Source organism: Triticum dicoccoides, chromosome 5A (genome assembly GCF_002162155.2).
Source record: "Triticum dicoccoides isolate Atlit2015 ecotype Zavitan chromosome 5A, WEW_v2.0, whole genome shotgun sequence".
In the NCBI taxonomy this organism is placed as follows: domain Eukaryota; kingdom Viridiplantae; phylum Streptophyta; class Magnoliopsida; order Poales; family Poaceae; genus Triticum; species Triticum dicoccoides.
This window is the reverse complement of record NC_041388.1, coordinates 425,053,854-425,059,890: the sequence shown is the minus strand read 5'-3', so window position 1 is coordinate 425,059,890 and position 6,037 is coordinate 425,053,854.

Sequence of the window (6,037 nt, the reverse complement as noted above, 5' to 3'; positions counted from 1 at the left end):
ATGCTACTACTATTGTTGAATGTTCTACTGCTGCTACTGTTGCAATATCTTCAACTGTTGATGTGGGAACTAACCCCTCTGCTGAGGATTCCACTGCTATTGCTGATGAGAATGCTAGGTTGAAGACATTGCTTGAAACAGGGATGTACAAAAGTCTCAAAGGGCATCATACACTATGTGATGTCCTCAAAAGACAGATCCTGAACCGAAACCCTAGGAAAGAGGGTGTTGGGTTCGTAAGGAAAATGAATGATGATGGCTCTTACTGGAAACCTGAGCAGTACCCCAAAACCACATGGGTTGCTGCAAAGGAACCTTCAGCAGATCCATCCAATCTATCTGGCTTCACTTGTGCTAACCCCGTTGTCATTGATGAATCCTTTTATACAAACTATAAATTGTTTAAGAATCAGAATGGTGAAGTGTTTGCCAGGTACATTGGTACTAACTGCAGGAATGGACCGCCTACGAAGAAGATCTGGGTGCCAAAAAAGTGTTTGGAAAATCTTCCTGTGAATGTCATCACGACACCACAGATGAAGAAGATAAACCCCAAACCACAGGCTTCATACGGCCCAAAGGCTTCATACAGACAGAGGACTCACCTGAGTCGCACTAACGCAAATGTTTTGCAGGGAAACCATGCTCAGGCCTATGAATATAAGTGCGGTTCATCGAACCGCCATGTTCATAAGATCAAGAACTATTCTGCTTATTCTTATGAGTACTATTGTCCGCCTGCAAGACTTTTTGCTAGGGCTCCAAAGCCAAAGTTCTCAGACGCTGCACTTAGACTTATTGCTTCTAAGCCACCATTGAAGATGTGGGTGGCTAAAAAGCTTAACTCTCTCTTGCAGGGAAAGGTCTCCAGCAGAAAACCAAAATCGTCTGACGCTATTGCTGGGGACCTTGAACATCTTGTAGGGTGCAAGATCAAATGCCCGAATGGTCTTACTATGTACTTCGTTCCTGAATCACTTGCTACTCTCCCTATTAGTCCTAATATGGATCTAAGCTTTCATAACCCACTGGTTCGTCAAATGTTTTTGCTTCACAATTCTCTTCGTGAAGCCTATCCCCCTAACTGCACTGTAGGGTACGACACTAGCGTCTTCAGAATGGATTATTGATAGTGGGTGTACCAATCACATGACTGGCAAAAGAAGCCTTCTTATGGACTCAACCTTACGTCCATCCGACAAGAGTCACATCACATTTGCTGACACTGGTAAAAGTAAGGTATTGGGTCTAGGTAGAGTTGCAATCTCAAAGGATCAACACATGGATAAAGTCATGCTTGTTGAATCCCTTGGCTTCAACTTAATGTATGTCTCAATGCTTTGCGATTTGAACATGATCGTAATATTTGAAAATATCGCTGCCTTGTTCTAATGGAATCTGACAAGTCTCTAGTGTTTGAAGGGTATCGGAAAGATGATTTGTACGTGGTAGATTTCTCAGCAGGACCACAGCTTGTCGTATGTCTTCTAGCGAAAGCTTCAGAATGCTGGCTCTGGCATCGGAGGCTAGGGCATGCTGGCATGAGGAACCTCCACACCCTTGCAAAGAAGAAGCATGTCATAGGCATCGAGGGCGTCAAGTTCAAGAAAGATCACTTATGTGGTGCCTGTGAAGCAGGAAAGATGACGAGGGCCAAACATCCCTCGAAGACAATCATGACAACTACTCGACCCTTCGAACTGCTCCACATGGATCTTTTCAGTCCCACTCATTACTCGACTCTTACTACTACTGCTTGTCTCTATGGCTTTGTCATTGTTGATGATTATTCTAGATATACTTGGGTGCACATAATCCTCTACAAGACTGAAGTGCAGGATGTCTTCAGATGCTTCGCCAATCGAGCAATGAACAACTATGGCGCCAAGATAAAGCACATCAGAAGTGACAATGGCACTGAATTCAAGAACACCGGCCTTGATACATATCTTGATACCTTGGGCATCACACATGAATTCTCAGCCCCGTACACGCCATAGCAGAATGGCGTCGTCGAATGCAAGAACAGAACACTCATTGAGATGGCCCAAACGATGCTTGATGAATACAAGACTCCAAGAAAATTCTGGCCTAAAGCCATTGATACTGCATGCCATACAATCAATCGTGTTTATCTTCACAAGCTTCTGAACAAGACATCTTATGAGCTCCTTACTGGCAAGAAGCCAAATGTCAGTTACTTCAGAGTATTTGGCGCCAGGTGCTGGATCAAGGATCCACATCACACTTCAAAATTTGCACCAAAAGCACATGAGGGTTTTATGCTTGGATATGGAAAGGATTCGCACTCCTACAGAGTCTTCAATCTCTTTCATTATAAAGTGGTTGAAATAGTGGATGTGCGGTTTGATGAGACTAACGGTTCACAAAGAGAGCACCTCCCAAATGTGCTAGATGAAGTTCCATCCAGCGAATCAATCAAGCTTATGGGAACTGGAGAAATCATACCCTCTGAAGCTCAACCTGAAGAGGAACTTATCATCTCCGCACCTGATCAACCTGAAGACAATGCTCAGCCTGAAGACAATCCCACTAACAATGACAATGATCAGCAAGAGCAAAACCTTCGCCCTGTACATCCTCGTGTTGCCAATGAAGTGCAGATTGAGAGAATAATTGATAGCATCAATGCACCCGGTCCGCTCACTCGTTCAAGGGCAACTCAGCTAGCAAATTTCTGTGGGCACTTCGCGTTCGTCTCAATAACAGAACCCAAGAAAGTTGAAGAAGCCTTCATGGAACCTGAATGGATGCAAGCTATGCAAGAGCTTCAACAGTTTGAGCTGAATAATTTATGGGAACTGGTTAAGCATCCTGATCCTTGGAAGCACAACATAATAGGCACCAAATGGATATACCGCAACAAGCAAGATGAGCATGGTCAAGTTGTCAGAAACAAAGCTCGTCTCGTTGCTCAAGGATATACTCAAGTGGGAGGCATTGACTTCGATGAAACATTTGCTCCTGTGGCTAGACTTGAAGCCATGCATACTGCTGGCCTATGCAAATCATCATAACATACTTCTATATCAAATGGATGTGAAGAGCGCCTTTCTCAATGGCAAGATTGAAGAAGAAGTGTATGTTGCACAACCGCCTGGCTTTGAAGATCCAAAACATCCTGACATGGTATACAAGCTCAACAAGGCACTGTATGGCCTCAAACAAGCCCCTCGGGCCTGATATGACATACTCAAATACTTCCTAAAGAGCAAAGGCTTCATACCTGGTTCCCTCGACCCCACTCTCTTCAGGAAGACATATGATGGTGAACTATTTGTGTGCCAAATATATGTGGATGACATTATCTTCGACTGCACCAATCAGAAGTACAGTGAAGAGTTTGGATATATGATGCAAGAGCAATGTCAGATGTCCATGATGGGAGAGCTGAAGTTCTTCCTCGGTCTTCAAATACGACAGCAACACAACGGCATCTTCATATCTCAAGAGAAGTATCTCAAAGATTGCCTGAAGAAGTTCGGTATGCAAGACTGCAAAGGCTTCACGACGCCAATGCCAGCCAAGCATCATCTGGGTCCTGACGACAATGGTAAAGAGTTCGACCAAAAGGTATACCGCTCCATGATTGGTTCTTTGCTTTATCTATGTGCATCTAGGCCAGATATTATGCTTAGTTTTTGCATGTGTGCTCGGTTTCAAGCGGCACCAAAGGAGTCGCATCATTTAGCTGTGAAGAGAATTCTTCGATATTTGGCTCACACCCCAACTCTAGGATTATGGTATCCAAAGGGCTCAGAGTTTGATCTGGTTGGATTCTCGGATGCTGATTATGCTGGTGACAAAGTGGATCGCAAGTCTACATCAGGCACATCTCATTTTCTGGGACGATCACTTGTATGTTGGTCTTCAAAGAAGCAGAACTGTGTATCTCTCTCCACTGCTGAATCTGAATACATTGCTGCTGGATCTTGCTGCGCTCAGCTTCTGTGGATGAAGCAAACACTCAAGGACTATGGCATTCATCTGAAGCAAGTGCCACTCTACTGCGACAATGAAAGCGCCATCAAGATTGCCAACAACCCAGTTCAGCACTCGAAGACAAAACACATTGAAATTCGTCATCACTTTCTCAAAGATCATGTTGTGAAGAAAGATATTGATATCATACACGTCAACACTGAAGAGCAATTGGCAGATATCTTCACCAAGCCCTTGGATGAAAAGAGATTCTGCAAGTTATGGTGTGAGCTAAATATCTTGGAATCCTCAAATGTCCTGTGATCAGGCACACATCCTAACACTTATGCATATTGATGACTTAGATGTGCAACACACGAAGTAAAGTATATCTTCAATCAATGAAGACATACATTCTAAGTGTGAATACATTAATGTGGAATTTGACTTCGGAGCACCACGATAATTATGCGCCGTGTCTGGGTCTAATACTTCCTATACGGTGGGTAACGCCACCACCAAATGTTCTGTTTGAAGTGTTTCACTCATGGCATTACATTTGCTATGTCTTCACATTTGGTTTGGCTTCAATCTCAACATGTCTTCATGATTATCTTCACTATGTTGATTATATATATATATATATACTAGTGTTCTGTCCTCTACAGCATTCACTTATAGCTATGTCTTCTTGTTGAATCTTTTGAACTAAGTGAATGTGATCGGGCCCTAACCTCTCTATGCTTTCTATCTCAAACTCTATCTCTCCAAATCATATGCATTCTATTGAAACTGTCGAATGTCTTCTCTGCGTCCTTGTCAGCAGAAGATACAGAGACAAACATTAAGTCCGTTTTCAATGCTCATTCCTTCACCTGAAACCCGGAGAAGTGGCAATGACCACCTGACAATCCAGGCGTGCGTGGGACGTGGAACAACCCCCGATATGCTGCATGATGGCCACGTGTTCCTCATATGTGAATTGCCAGGGGCACCTGTGTAATAACGCGGTGCCGCCCCTGTACCTATAAATACACACCTCACAGCAGTCATTATCTCTTCTTCCACTCTCGCACGAACCCTAGGGCCACCGCTAGCCCTCGACGACGCCGGCGACGAAGCGCTTCGCTGTCGCAACCTCTCCGACGCCGTCTTCACGCCGACCGCGGACATCGTCTTCTCCGCCGTCGCCGTAGGTGTACTCCGTCGCTAAGTTAGGGCACGGACGATCGAACTGCTCGGCCTCCTCTTCCACTCCGTCTAGCAGTTCTTCATGTGGTAAATAAAACTTCCTTTTTACAGCCCCTTTGATCCTATAGCTTTATCACTTTCTACCACAAGCAGTTTCTATTCACACAAGTTGGATCTCTTTCATACTGCATCTCATAACATGCCTAGTATATTCACTTATGCTTCACAAAGTAGTTAGATTCCTCACTTGTACTGACCGTGGATTCGTACAAATCTGGAACCAACTCCTTATCTATGAGTGAATGTCTTCGCACGATGAGGTCAATGTCTTCTAAACTGATTTATCTTCAAAATCTTCTGAGAATGCATATAACCTCTTCCCCTTCCCTCGCACCTTAATGCTGTCACAGGTACATGTCCGTGGGAGAATCCCTTGGTTCTCATAGTCTGCATTCATTTGAAGAATTCTTATAGTATCACATAAATTCTCCCGAAGCCAGTTCCTGTCTGTCCAGCAAGCGAAAGCCCTTGAAGCCTTTGAACGTATTGAAGCCTTTCAGTTTAAAGTTCATGGCTTCAAAGAAATCAGCAAGGAAGGGTGGCAGAAAGCGTCGAGGAGAAACATCAAGAGATCTGCCTGATGACCTCTCAGAGCTGTACAAGACAGATCCTGAAGAGGATTACAATCAGCACAAGACACGAATCCAATGGATTCGACGCTATTGGGCAGAACAATGGTTCAAGTATAGATTTGTGACAAAGGAATATGCTGAAAAGAAAGCCATCAAGCGACCATGGGGAGACATCCTCTACAAAAATCTTCAACCCAGGACCAGAGATGAAGCCATTGAACAAGGCTTCTATCCCTGCATGGTCCGTGGACCACAGCCTGCGGATGCTGACC